The following is a 15,651-nucleotide window of genomic DNA, read 5'->3' as shown; positions in this document are numbered from 1 at the left end:
TCATTGTTCCTGTACGGACTTGGTTTTTCTACTAACGAAAACTGTTTTTTTTTCGATAATCAAATTTTTTTTGTCTATTTTTCGATAGCCATGCATTAGTTTTGTCTAATTTTTTCTGATGCGTATCTTTGAGTTGCTGATTTTTTTCACTCTTTTTAAAAACAGTGTCGCCGGAATAAAAAAACACTACTGTTTTTGGATTTTTCAATGACCGATTAATCATTGATTTAAAGATTAACCAGCAAAAGGCTCTAAATAGAGATAAGTCGCTCCCCTTTTTGCTGATTTTTTTGTCTTGTCCCCTGTATTCTTATCCCAATCTGCAATATATTGTTTGCAAGCTTCAAGGTACAGCTTAAAAACTGATGAACTGCCCTTTTAAAACTGAAGTTTAATCAAAAGTGTTGAGTGAAATACTGTATCGAATGCTTTCTTAAAGTCACGGAAATGCGCCAGCGTCACACTTGCGTCAACAGTTGACCTTTTGTTGGAATCCAAACAGGTTATCAGAAAGGAGATAAGAGTTTCGACCAAAGTTTTTACACGTTTATGTATTAACTTCTCAAAGATCTTTCCACTTTCCTAAAGAAGTGAAATTCGTCAAAAATTCCTGGGTTTTCTTATCCCTGCTTTTGTAATTTGGCTATATTTTGTCATTTAGAAAATTTTTGTAAAAATGCCAAAACAAATTTTTCTTACTAAAAATTTTATTCAATTCCTTCTTAAAACGTAATCTATATTGTAACAATCAGAGCCATATTGTTTTTTTTTGATGATTTGATGGTTTTTACAAATTCTTTGATTTCATCTTTTTGGAAGAACATGGACTGATGTTTTTGTTGTAATGCTGTTTTTTAGCTTTCAGGAGTTGATTTTGCTGATTTGCTGCCGAGTGATGCAAAAGTTTTGATATATAGCTCTTGCGACATTTTAACTTGCGAAGATTTTTTTCTCCTGTCAAGTTTTTCATTTTTTAAAAAAATTTGGAATTTTCGAGATGACGGTTTTAATAATTTATTTTGATAAAAATCCCGCTTTTCCTCGATACCAGTTTTTTAACAACATTTGTCTGCTGTTGTAAGCTAATTTACGATTTTCAGTTTTGATGATTAACAGTTTTGCCGAAACTTCTGTTTTTTTGCTACGTTTTCTATTTTGTTGTGAATCCAGATACTTCAGTTGCAAAACCCGGACATTCGTGGTGGCAAAAAGTTTAATTGAATTATTTAGCGAAACATTTACACTGTGAATATATGTTGTCTATTTTTGGTGTGCATTTTTTTATTCTCTTAGGAGTTTTGAAATTGGCGTCTGTTAGTTTTTCATTTGTATTTTGTTTAAGTAATTCTAAATTATGAAACTTTCGCTATTGGGAACTAATATTTTGCAAAAAGAAGTGAAAAGCCTTCCTCAGACGTCGGCGTTTAAATCGTTCGCTTCTGGTATATGAAAGAGAAAGCAAAACCAAAACCGTTCAAGAACTGATTCATGAAAAACTTCGAAAAAAAATAGTTGTATAAACAATTAGATAAAAGTTTTATAACCAAAACATTTTTCTCTGATTGGCAAACAATAACGAAAACTCCCTTATATGTGTAGATATGTATTTAAGGTTTTTGGCTGTTTTGCTTATCCAAAAAAATCATTGAGTGAAAGCATTTTTAGGCAAATCAATTTTCAAAAAAAGTATTTGAAACGTAAGAAAATATTCCACTGCAAAAGTCACGGCTGCTCAGCCTTACGGTGAACTACATATAACTATAATAACAAAACTTTAATTGATAGTTAATCGTCTTGTTTACACTGCAAAGGTCACAGTGACAAATCATTTCAAAGATCGATAGTTTTTTGTTTTGCCCAGCAATACCACTGGGGTGAAGCTAATAACCTGACTCAGATGTTTGTATTGTTTTTGTTTTCCGGGCACTGCAGAAATCACAAAGACCAATTAACAATAACTTACAAAAGACCAGGCAGAAATCACCAGTTTTTTTTTCTGTTACCTTATGAAACACAATTGAGCTACTTCCAAAAGAATTGAAGAACACCGACAAACAGATTTGAAGGAGAAAAATAGTTTTGAAATGTTAGCCAAAATAATATCGATATATTTTAGAGGAATAATATAATCGATCATTATGAAAATGTACTCATTAATATAAAAGTACCCTGTAAAAATCTGCTGAGAGAATAGTTGTTTTACGTGTTTTAAAGGCTAAATGCTCGATGTTTCATTCCAACATTTGAAGCACAAATCATTTCACAATTGTTACATTGTTCACTACGCCAAGTTTCATTGAATTCTGAATATGTTAATTTAGTTTTTTAAGTTTGGAATTCAATGATGGAGCAAAGTGGAAAAAGCCAGTGAAACTGACAACAAAACAGGTCATTTACCTGGTTCATATGTAAATTCGGTTTCAATAAATCTCAATCGGGTACTAAAAAAATGGTTTCTTAAAACGAAAAAATCTTAAGATGAAAAAAGCTATAAAGTTTTTCTTTTTACAAAAAGAAATTTCCTCGTATAAACCTGGAGCTCTCTTTACCCTTTCCGTTCACCGAAATTGCTGAAACCTTTCGTTCTGTTCCAGATTCCTATCACCTCATTAAATTACATTTTAAAACTACTCAAAAATTTTCCATACGAAGTTTTGCATGTAGTAAAAAATGTAAAACTGAACTGTTTTTCTTTTGACCCGTTTTTTTGCAATTAAAAACTGCAGTCAATTTTTTAAAGTGAACATTAAAAGTTCCAACGAAATTTCAAAAATAGAATTTCTTATGAATTCAGCGTGATGCTTTGGTTTGAAACTTTCTAAGACTTTTAGATGAATGAAAAGCAAGAAAAACAGAATATATAAAAAACTAAAAACTCAAAAGTCACTGTTTTGACTGTTACTCTTTTGTTTTTTTTTAATATGAGAAAATGGGCTTTATTCTCTTTTAGGTTAAATATTGAGATCAAACACAATTGGCACGGCCTAATCAATCCACCAAACTTAAATAATGTTATAAAAGTTTGTGGGTGGGTAAAAAAGAGAGCCAGAAAACGAAAAGCCCAAATACAATGGACGAAATTAAGCGCAAGCTCAAGTTTTTACTCTTTAAAACACCTGTTGTCAATGAATTTCAGAAAAACTTTTACACAGACCGAGAGCAAACTGTCAGAGTTATCCATTATGAAGTTATCAAAATGTGATTTTAAAGACTTACGAATAAAATTCAGGTATGAAAATGCCAGATTTAGTCTTCTGCACTAAGTTTTTTAGTCCGCGTTAAGAAATGAGAAACAGTCAAGTTTTCTTAAATTTTCGCACTGATTCTTTCCAATTTTTTTTGCTGAGAGTGAGAGTATTTTACGTCGCATCAACAGTGAACAACTTATTTAGTTCACCTGTTGGAAAAAGTGTTCTCTGGCAGGGGAAACTTACTGCAGATGAGGAGATTTTGCATTTTCAGACCCGGATAAGTCTCTAAAACCATACTTTCATAACTTCATAGAGGGTAGCTCTAATCATTTGCTCTCGGTCTATCTCAAAATTTTCTGAAATTCGAAGTAGAGTTGTCCAAAATGGTCATTGAAACAAGCTTTTAGAAAGTAAAATTCTAAGTTGCGCTTAATTTTGTCCACTAGTACAGGCTTGAAGCGCAACGAAATTCAACAAATATTAACACATAAACTAAGGGCCCACTAATAAAAGCTTGAGATTTAAGTCTGATTGTTTGATTTTGTTTTACTGATTTGGGATTAAATACGTAATTTTAAAGTTTTTTAAAATTGATCACCTAAAACTTAGATCACCTAAAACTTAGATCACCTAAAACTAAAAATAAGAGAAACATTGTTTCAGAATTTGGAATTTTACCAATCACCTAAGAATTTTTTCAAAACTATAAGGCGTAACCGCTGATGCACGGAAGCCTCGGTTAAACTTCTACCATCTGTAGCCTCGATTAAACCTTTCATATCAGATTCAACTGAATACTTTTTGAGAAAAAGCAAAAATTACGTTCTTTTGAACGAACCCAAAACCTCACATTTTCATAAACGTTAAAAAAATGAAAAATTAAATTTGCCAAGGGCAAAATTTTTTAAAAGTACAAAAATTGTGGGTGTAGCAGTCTAAGCAAGGGATCGTATCAAAACATCAGATTTGGAAGGTACTTTTCGAGACAAGTGAAAAAGATTCAAAAAATGGTCTAAAAATCGTAAAATTGATTTTTCTGGATCCAATTTAAAAAAAAAAATTGGGTCAACCTATATTGCATGGGACTTGCTAAGAATTTGTTTTTTCGATTGAATCCAAAATTACAGATCTGAGAGTGTAATTTCCGAAAAAAGTAAATTTTTCAAAAAACGGTCCATAAATGTAAGTTTCATTTTTTTTGCGATCTCAATTATTTTTTTTGTTGAAAAACTTTGCGCGTAGCCGCTGATGCAGGGGCGCCTTCCACAACAGGATTTCAACCACAACCTCAAATTTGGAAAGCAATTTCTGAGAACATGAAAAATCCAACAACTTGCGTCAATTATTCCTCATGACAAACATTGAAAAATAGCCTTTCATAGTATTTTTCGAGATTTCTTTTGTTGCGAGTTCTCGCGTTACTCAGTTTTTTGAAGTCTGTGGATAGTTTTCAAAGGCTATAAAAAGTGATGTATGGTAAAAACGGAAATATGCCAGCACACAGGAGAGTGGGAGGTCATTCCATTGGCACCGCTTTTCTTAAACATTGCTTAGGTACTTTTGAAAAAAATTTCTTTAAAGGAATGAAAAAAATTTCCACAGCGTCTCAAAAATCAAACAAACGGCACGTTTCTATCCCCCTCCCACTCTTGGATTTGGTTTTTGAAAAAGGCAAATTTTTTTTTCTCATAATGCAATGAAACTTTGCATGGTGGACTGTCATATATAGTCATTTCAAATAAACAGTTTGAATTTGGTTGAGTTTATTAATTGACGCCCATGGTACTGTCTATGAATTTGGATTGAGTTAATTAGTACCTGCCATCTCGTCGCATACGTTTGCGCTGCAAGGAAAAACGATTAGTGCAACGACTAGGTACCCAAGAGTACTGAATGGATTCGAGGATGTCTTCAAAAACGAGAGGAATGAAACGTTCGAAACATACCAATAAATATCTAGAAAACAGATGGATGGCAAAGCGTTCGAAAAGTTCCACTCCATACTCAGCGGTCTGGCAGCACGGTGCAATCTGGAAACACTGCAGCGCAGAATTTTACGAGATGTATTTATCGTGAACATGTCAAATGAGAAGGCGCAAACGGAGCTCTGCCGATCTTTCAAAACCCCAGAAAGGGTTTACCGCCTCGCGCTATCATACGAACAAGACACAAATACGCCAAGACATACAAAGGTTCCAGTGGCGGCTAGCAAGGGCACCGACGGGGGCGCTCCAGATAAAAACGTTGCCAACGAGCGCTTTCCGAGGTGGATATCGACTACCCTTCGAACAAGGCGTACGGGGATCTTTAAGAGTAAGCAACCGCGGCGCAACGGACCGGAAGTGCTTTAGTTGCGACCAGAGAGGGTTTACAACAGACCACAATTCGATGTGCCCGGCGAGAAACGCTACCTGTAATTTTTGTAGAAAAAACGGGACACTATGAGCGCACATGTCGAAGCTGAAAAGCCGTGGGAAGAGTACGCGTGGGTCTCATTCATGAATACTGCACGAAAGGAGATACTTGCCAGGACCAGGATGAGGGAACGTCGCAATGCAAAAGCTCCGTCGGATGGGTAAGCGAACCACAGGAAGTAGCCCACGGATGGGATTCAGATAGATCGAACGGTTACATCATTATTTCGATTTGGCGGAAAAAGGAGGAGGAACTAAACTAGCGCTTAAAATTAGTGGAACTTGAACCCAAGCGTGGGTTGATAGCGGGTCGCCGATATCAAATTTCAGAATTGAAGAACTTAAACGTACTTTGAGGAAGCAGGGCGTGCAGCTCCAGCCAATAGATCCGAAGGACGACCAATTCAGTAATTATGGAAACAATCCATTGAAATTGATGAGAAAAATGACTGCGACTCTTCACTCCATTGGATAGACGACCCAAGCGCCAATCAATGTATGTGATTGGAAGCTGCCACCCATTAATCACTGGTAGGGATCTGATGCCAGCACTGGGAACCAGCGGAGGAGGGAGTTAAAATTTCCAGGGGCAACTGAACATCAACGGCCAGGGAGGCGAACTTAATGACTGGCAGAAATTTTTCAGTAAGCAATTTAGTAACTTTTTCCAAAGGGTAGGAAAATACGTAATTATAAAGTGCAGGCTGATATCTTCAAAAATTTAACTCCTATACAACAAAAGGGTAGACGAGTGCCGATCACAATGCAAGGTGAGTTAGACAAAAATTGATTTTCTCACTCAGGGGCACATCGAAAAACTGGAAGATTAATCAAACCAACACTTTATATCGCTGATCGTCATTACAGTTAAAAAGGACAGATCGGTTAAACTAGCACTGGAATTGACCTTATTAAAAAAGCAGCTCCGTAAAAATAAATATCAAAAGCCCATTATCGAAAAGATAATGGATATCGTGGGGCAAAAAATGGGCGAACGGAAAAAAGGGGACCTGTTTCTCACAACAATGGGCCTTAAGTATGCGTAAGGACAACTACCACTGAATTTCGATACACGCTAAAAGTTTTATTTTTTCTAAGGGAGCGAATAAACCGTTTTAAGGCGGGGTTCTATGGACTAACAAAAATGGCTGAGGAATTTCAACGGGCCATGACGCAATCCTTTGGGAATTTATCTGGCGCCCTCCTTCATCGACGATATCTTAGTCATATCTAAAGAATCCGAAATTGAATACATCGCGCTGGTCGAGAAAATTCTGAAAAAATTCGATAGAAAAACACGGCGCTGAAAGTGAAGAAATTCAAATTCGCAAGAAAAGGATGCGAATGGTTGGAGCACGGCGTAACAAATTCAGAACAACCCCCATTAAGAAAAACCGACCCAATAGATATTCTAGATCCTCCCAAGTCCTTGTCGCAACTGTAATCCTTTATGGGATCCTTACACAGTCTGCATACTACCCGCCAGCGCTAGCGGAATGACCTAGGAGCTGTACTGGAACAACTCGGCTTGGAGGAACGGCGAGCAATTTAATTCGCTGACAAAAAAAACTTTACAAACAAACTACATAAGGCTGCATAAGGTTCTGAATATTTTAGGATATTTTATAATTTTTTTGGTAGATATTTAGAGTCGTAAACGATTATAAAGCGCTGGTGACACTGCTAAAGGGAAACAATAAGAAAAACAAAACTATTTTCAGCCGATTAACCCGCTGAATCGATGGAATAATTCCAATTGATTTTGAAATCAAAATTATGCCAGGAGCAAAAGTCTGATTGGCTGATTACTTATAGAGGCATCCCTTCCGTAATGCATCGCGATTAAGCGTGTAAAATAACACAATTACAGTTGCTAAATTACGCTCAATTAGTAAATCCCTCGGTTAATTCACAGGAGAAAGCACCCCCGGGGCTGCGAAAACCAAATCACATGTATCAAATGTTTCAGCCACTAAAAGTGCAGTAGGCAAATACGATGGCAAAAGTCCACCGGATGAGGGCCGCAAACTGAACATCGACAAAAGATGCGCTCAAACGTCGACCAATCACTAAGCAGATAATTGCATAACAAAGTGCAACGACCGAAAAGGCGCAAAAATAGTCAATTTTACTACCGCATATAAATTAAGTGAGCCGAAATTTCCTTTCATTCCAAACACTCGTAATTTTCCAATGATGATTATTTATTTAAAGAATCCGTTCAAACTATTAATAAAACACCCAGATATTACGAGCGGAAGTAGCAAGAGATTGAGGTTTTGGATGCAAGATTGGAGGCCGTGTCAACAGGAACAAGGGATGTTAAAACCAACACAGTTATTTCAACTTCGTCGGCGTTTGGGCAAAAGATTTATCCGCCGCCATACCCAGCTAAGGGGTGATGAGTGTTATCCAAGGGGAATGCAAATTAGTAAGGAAAAAAGATGCACTACCAGAATTGTTCAGCTTCAAGCTAATCGAAGTAAATTACAAGGGAGATCCACAAACGAAAGCGGCCGAGGAGAAGGTTGTCGACAAAGAGCCAGAACTAGAACAGAAAGTCAGAGAGATGGGACCGGACCGTACCTGGGCCAACAAGTCAACGACTTCCATGTAAAGATGAACTGTCAGTGGATAGACGAGCGTCTAGTGATTCCAATGCGTCTTAGAACAGCGGTGGTTAACAGGACCCACAGTTTCCATCATGGACAAGGAAATATGTTCGTGTGACTTTTTTACATCCACAGGAGTCTGGTGGCAGCCGCAGACGGATGCCATTAGAGTACGACAGCAGGTGAAAGTCTCAAACCAAGGTGCGCCAAAGGCGACATTGGAAAAGTATATGAGCCGAAGGAACCGAACCAATGCCTACAATTTGACTTCTCGGGACCCATCAAGTATTTAAACGAATCGGACACAAACTTCCTCGTTGGATTGGCTTTCACCGTGGCCTCGGCCATAATTTGTAATAAAAATAAAACTGACAAATCTCTAAAAAAAATTTAACGCTTCATCTCCCATTATGGGACGCCAGGAAAAAGTTACCTGGACCAAGGGTCCAGTTTCACAACAAAAGCAATAAAACCATTCTGCAATAACGACGGAATTGAAAACATATAGTCGCCTGTAAACAATCATAGATCCCAGGGCTGCGTTGATCGTACTATAGATAGTTGAAAGATTTTTGTCTTAACGAATGCAAAAGAGAAAACCATGGTAATCTAGAATCAATGGTAGAGCGCACACTTAGCGCCCGCAGATTTTCACCGAAAACTACATTAAGAATCACGCCACTGTGGGCAAATTATGATCTGGAGGCCAATACGGCCCACAAATACTTCCGAAAAAACCTTCGCTGCAAAAACTCAACAGTGAAAAAGGTTTACGACAAAAAAGTGTGCATTTAGATAATAAAGACCCGCATGGCGATCGCTTGCCCTATTCGACTCTGACTTACTGGAACGGAAGACCGGACAACAAATATAGCGTGGAGCATATCAACCAGCCGCGAAAGCTAGCGGAAGATCAGTTAGTCACTAGGCATGGAGACACACAAGACGCCAAGGGTGCAAATAAACCTGATGGCTCCAGGGACGCCAAGGCATCTAACACCGGATAACAGGTCTGTGCTTAGGAAAAGCGGTGTTGAGGAAAATAAAAACTGGGCGCTGACATTGTCGCCTACCGAGAAAGACCCCCAAACGGCCTAGGTCGAGGGTCATCGTCGTCGCCCGATTGGGCCTTGTCGGGGGCCTCTTTCGCCTTTTCTTTGGTAGCCCTTGCACAGGGCAACAGGCAACAGTGTCGGTTCGTACTCGGATTTCGGAGATTTGGATCTCGGCTGGCTCCTGGTTTTGATCCTGGAACCCTCCGGTTTAAGGAGGCGTTCCTTAGGGAGGTGTTGAAAGCAAAAAAGGAGGAAATTACAACGGATAAGAACAACCAACAGAGAAAACAAACGCAGGCGAAAGGGCACTAAGGGCGAAAGCGAGTAGTACAGCGCGTGTAAACCGAAGATCGAGCGGAGACAAGCGTTGGAATTGGAGGGCTAAAAAGAATACGGGAAGACCGCGAAAACAACGGCTAGTGTCCTATTCAAGTCAGGACTCGCAAGATTTGGACGATAAGGGATCGCGACAAAGTTCAAGAATGTGAACCCCAGTTTCAAAAGTCGGGGAGTAATGATTGACAGCTTTTTAATGAGGGAAGAAAGAAGGGAGAAGAAGCACTGGAAAGGGACATTAACTGAAGTGTAATCGTGCTTTAGGATACCGAAGAAAAATGAAGCAACACTTCAAAACTGTATGCCCAGGGAGAAAATTGAGTTTTGGTCTAGAACTCTCAAGTGAATTATGGTTAGTGCAATTTTAAATTACAGTTTAAACAACTTAAATTAGAGAAAATGTCAGACATAAACTTTTCATACGAACAGCTTGAGTTTGATTGAGTTTATTTATTGACGCCCTTAGTGCTGTCTGTGGTTTTGGATTGAAATAATTAGTACCTACCATCTCGTCATTCAGTTTGCTCTCGCTTTAGATTAGTTGATGTTATTATGAATTGAAGTACAGTTTGAGATATTTTAGTTTTGAGTTCACGTACCGAATAATTGGTTTTTCACATGGCGAAGCAAGCAGGAAAAGTCACGGGAACGTGGAAGAGTCCACATGGGATCACGGCGTTTCGGCCGAATAAGTGCACGGAGGCACCAATTCTATGGGATCACTGGGTTACTCGTTTTTGCTGGGGGAAAAAACGAAGCATGGGTTCAACCCTATGGTATTTTTTTTTCGACAGCACATTGACAGCGACAAAGATTACGGCGCTGCCGGCGGAAATCCAACAAAAAACGGCACGGAGGCGGAGCAAACGCTCAATTTCAACTTAGATCTCTGCCTGGGGAGAAAGAGCAGGATGAACTCCTCAATCGAAACACGGTGCAATCTAGAAACACTGGAGCTCAGAACTTTACGACAAGTATTCACTGTGAATAAGTCAAATAAGGAGGCGCAGACGGAGAAATTCCGATCTACCAAAATCTTAGACGCAGTTTACCGCATCGCACTAGCATACGAAAGATTGGACAATTACGCCAAGACATACCAAGTTTCCAGTAACTTAGTTTTCAAACTTTTCGAAATGTCGCTTTCCTGAACATTTTCGAGTTTTCTTTTGTTGCAAGTTGTCGCGTTAGTCAGTTTTTTTAAGTCTGTGGAGTTGAAGGCTATAGAAAGTGATGAATGTTGAAAAGGAAATACGGCAGCACACTGGGGAGTCATTTTGAAAAAAAAACTAAGTTTGATATAAGGAATGAAAACTTCTTCCACAGCGTCTCAAAAATCACAAAATCGAACAAACAGAACTTTTCTACCCCCCCCCCCACATTTTAATTTTGGTTTTGAAAAGTAAATTTTCACTGTCATAATGCAATGAAAATTCGCATAGTGAACAAACCAGCTATAGCTACTGTGAATAAATTTGTTCTTCAGACCTAACATAAAAAACACATCTTAATTAAAATTGTTCGGAAACTGTTCACACGGCATGTTGCATGAAAGAAATGTTGTGACAACCTGTTCACTTGTTCTTGTGGACATGTTTTAATGCAGCTCACAGCATAAAAATCATTTTAAATAGACCTTCATTTTTGAATTTGAAAAGCAAAGGTGGACAGGAAAACGTTTTTAGAGATCATTTCTACACTAGTAGGCAAAATTCAGCGCAAATTCACACTTTACCTCTCTTAAATGCCTGGGTTTAATGTACATCTTGGAAAACATTTAATTTGAAATTCAATAAGACTTTTACGGTGATCCAGAACAAAGGATCAGAGCTACTCTTTATGAAACTATAACTATTTGGTTTTAATCAGTTACCAATGTCATCCGAGTCTGAAAGTTATAGCTTTTCTCATTTGCAGTAAAAGTTGCATTGTTGTACACTGGTGGTCTCTTTTTTCCTCTTTCTTCAAATTTTTGCTAGTGAAATTTTGTTCAGGTTATCCTAATGTTACAAAAATTGGCATCCGAATTTTCTAGGTCATGACACACATATTCGATCTTCATGTTTAACTTGTAAAAACCCTCGTTACACCAGAAAATTGATGCTTATGTGAGGTGGGGTGAAAAAGAAAAAGAGCCCACTGGTCGATACAATTAAGCGCAAAATAAGGATATTTCCCTATAAAATATCTGTTTTAAAGGATGATTTTATCCAACCTTCACTGAGATCTTAAATAGACCAATATCAAATGATCGTAGCTACCTTGAATGGAACGAACAAACTTTGCACCAAGTTTCCACATCTGCACCAAGTGTTGCATCGAAATGAACTCTTTCTTGGATAAGCGGAGAATAAAAGTTGTTCATGCAACTAGACACAATTTGAGCTATAACTTTACTAAACTCAGCTGTTTCCTACAGTTTCACGCGTTTACAAAAACTCAGTGCGGATGGTGATAAGTGGCATTTTAGATTCAGAAAACACTGGCAAGTCTTTGAAACCAAACTTCTTTAGTTTCACAAAAAGTAGCTCTGATAATTTGTTTTTAGTCTTAGTAAAAATGTTGCTGAATTTTGAAGGAAATGTGGTCCAAAGTGGTTATTAAAAACACATTAGAGAGAGAAAAAAAGACTTAATTTTGTCCACTAGTGTAAACACTAGTGTTAATTTTGTCCACTAGTGTAAACACTAGTGTTAATTTTGTCCACTAGTATAAATTCTAGTGTGGAAAAAAAATTGTTTGTGCGACGTGAAAATTTCTCAACAAAATATGAAATAATCAGTGTGAAATGGTTCCTAAACTCGGTTGTTTATTACTTTTTCACGCGAAGTGAAAATATTAGTGCAAATCAAGAAAATTGTCATTTTCAGACCCGGGAAACATTGGTAAGTCATTAAAACCAAATATTTGTAGTTTCATAAAGGGTTGCTCTGATCATTTGCTCTTGGTCAATGTAAAAGCATTGATGAAAATCGAATGAAGGTTGTTAAAAAAGGCATTTCAGAGAGTAGAAGCCAGAATTTGCGCTTAATTTGTTCTAAAAGTTCTGTAAACGTTTTGCCAGTGAATTAATATTTTTGATAGTTCCTTTTCGAAGAAAATGTTAGTGGAATATCTAAACGAAGAAATGTTTTAAAGTGTCCTTTCTTGTTTTCATCCACTTGAAAAAGTATATTTCAAGTGGTCTGGCGGGACCAAACTTCTAAGCGAGCTTTTGAATGGGACCAGAGGCGGATTTAGGGGTATTCGACCCCCTAATGTATTCGACGCTAACCCCCCCACCCCCCCCCCCCCCACTCAGGTATTGGACCCCCTGCCGACCCAAAGGGTCCATCTTTGTACTATTTTCAGATATTCATCTTTGGTGAAGGACCCTAAAATTTTTCTAAAGGCGCCGATTTTACGGTCAACATTTTCCAAAAAGTGCCTAAAAACGAGTGACCGTACTTCTAAACCAGTATCCTGTTTTTATCAAAAGGGCATCGAAAGGCAACAAAATCTTAACATATTTATTTACCAGGTTAAGACATTGTACCTTGGCTCTTGCGCGGAGTAGGCAGCTTGGGCAAGTCTTCGGGGATGACCTCGTGTTTGGTGGAGTCAGGGTTGCTGTTCATTTTAGACAGAAGAGAAGCAGACGACTTGGATCTCATTATGGACACGGATGTACTCATTGATATGACAGAATTATGTACCACGAGTTATAACAGCCTGAATGATCAGCTCAAATAGGAATTACACAGTTTTTTGTGCGTTCGTCAAACGTCCAAGAATCGGATATGTTTAACACACGTGCCCTTTTATGAAATGAAATTGTTTTCTAAAATTCAGATAAACATGATTTCACATCAAATTTGCCTTTTTTCCCTTAAGCAGCTAACAACAGCAGACTTTATGTGTGAACCAATAACTTCATATTTCTGCCTCGTTTCGGTTCTGAGGCAGATCGTTTTCGGGTATCTGGTTGATTGACTACATTTCATTTCATACGTAAGATAACCGTAATTATCGGAAATTACAAGTCAACAAAGAATATCGAACTGACATAAATTTCGGTATTTAAGAGCAGAATTCAATGTCATAAACTACGCAAAATGAAAACATTAAAAAGTCAACTTTAAAAACAGCGCCTGAACAATTTGTGAACTCTGTTCTTCGTTCACCAGAAAACTCATTAGTTACGACCTTGGTTTTTTCTCGCTAAGAATTCTAGCGAGAACATCCTCGCCCCCCCCCCCCCCCCCAACAGAGCGAGAAGAGGTGAGAGCTCCAAGATCAGCCGGGTCAGCTCTCACATACAGGAACTGCTCCTGTCCGGGTCGGCTGACCATATTTCTGCCTCATTTCGGTTCTGAGGCAGATCGGTTTCGGGTAGCTGGTTGATTGACAACATTTCATTTCATACGTAAATTAACCGTATTTATCGGAAATTACAAGTCAACAAAGAATATCGAACTGACATAAACTTCGGTTTTTAAAAGCAGAATTCAATGTCATAAACTACGCAAAATGAAAACATTAAAAAGTCAACTTTAAAAACAGCGCCTGAACAATTTGTGAACTTTGTTTCAATTTTTCAGTTTTCGTCTTTTTTCACACTGTTCTTCGTTCACCAGAAAACTCATTAGTTACGACCTTGGTTTTTTCTCTTTAAGAATTGTAGCGAGAACAAAATATTCTAGCCGTTTTTATAACTCGAATAAAAACAGGAAACAGAATCGGTTTAATTCAAGAGAATCAATAGAGGCGAATTTTAGTAATTTATATTGCACGGAATTAGCAACCACATTACACGTATCAAGTTAAAAATTGGGCTTGTTCATGCGCTGATTTGTGTGATTTTTGTGTTTTTTCACAATGAATTCATACCTAGTTCACGCAGTTTAGTTAACAGAAATTCAATTGCAAACCAATTTGGAACCAATTAAAATATTAGCATTTTATGTTCTGTCAGGTTCGGCTCAAATAGGCTTCTCAAATGAAACGACTTAGCTGAGAATTGAACTCACGCCGAACTCCCCGGAACGCACTATGTATACACTGAGCTATATAGCTGGTATTGCTAAGCAACTATTCTGGCTTTATACTATACTTTCATACTTTCAACTTTATTGCTATGTAGCATTAACACTTCAAAAACGTGTTTGGAATAGGGAAATTACCGTTTGACAAACTTTAGACGTTTATAGTAATCTAAACTTAACTTGGTAAAAACCATGTGGCTCTGGCTCTTTTTCCTTCCCCCCACCTTACTCAAACATTAACTTTATGGTCTAACGAGTGTTTTACAAGGTTAACTATGAAAACCAAATATGTTTGCCATGGCCTAGTTAGTCTGCATGTCAATTTTCATGACAATCGGGCAATAAAAACAGAAACTTCAAATTTAAAAATTTGCAGGTGGGAGGGAAAAGGAAAAAGAGCCGTGGCTCTTTTCCTCCCCCCACCTGTGATTTTTTATAAGTAATTTTTTGTTCCTTTGTCAGATCGTTCGGGAGGAGCATGTCACTTAATTCTTTTATTGAGTGTAGGGACGTACTCACTTGACCATCGCTGCCAAATTGCGTTTGCGTACGACTGCGCACGGGCATAGCGTTTAGAGTGAGAATAGTTTTCGCTCGACCTTACAGACGGAAACGTTAGACTGTGCTGACCTAAAAGGAAATGAATCGGCGTCAAAGCCTCAAGACTATCTGGGTCGTCGGAAACGGGAGTGAGTGGACGGGCGTTTAGTGAACCTTCAAATAGGCACATGGTTGTGTTCAAAGTCTGGTCAGTCAACTTTCTTGACTCTAAGTTTGCACAAAACACGCGCTTACAACTGCGCACCATTCGCTCCCATGCTCCACCTTGATGTGGTGCACTTGGCGGATTATACTGCCACTTAATGCCTTTGTGTACGAGCGACAGTGGAGCTTCTGCGTTCCAATTTTTGATGCACAGAAGAAGCTCTTTTTTGGCTCCTACAAAGTTTTAGTTGTCCGACCAAATTACTGAGGGAGTTCCTCTCCTAGAAATAAAGAGCTCGATAGCCATCAAACGT

The 15,651-nt window shown here is 38.1% G+C and overlaps 1 protein-coding gene across 1 annotated transcript in view; it reads right to left on the bottom strand.

Moving 5' to 3' along the window:
• The window catches only part of LOC134841515 (leucine-rich repeats and immunoglobulin-like domains protein 2), a 441,437-nt gene that overhangs the window by 135,788 nt on the left and 289,998 nt on the right, over positions 1–15,651 (bottom strand). The gene's annotated exons all lie outside the window — the stretch shown is intronic.

The sequence above is a fragment of the Symsagittifera roscoffensis genome, chromosome 3 (genome assembly GCF_963678635.1).
Source record: "Symsagittifera roscoffensis chromosome 3, txSymRosc1.1, whole genome shotgun sequence".
Lineage (NCBI taxonomy): Eukaryota > Metazoa > Xenacoelomorpha > Acoela > Convolutidae > Symsagittifera > Symsagittifera roscoffensis.
This window is presented reverse-complemented; position numbering and strand designations above follow the sequence as displayed.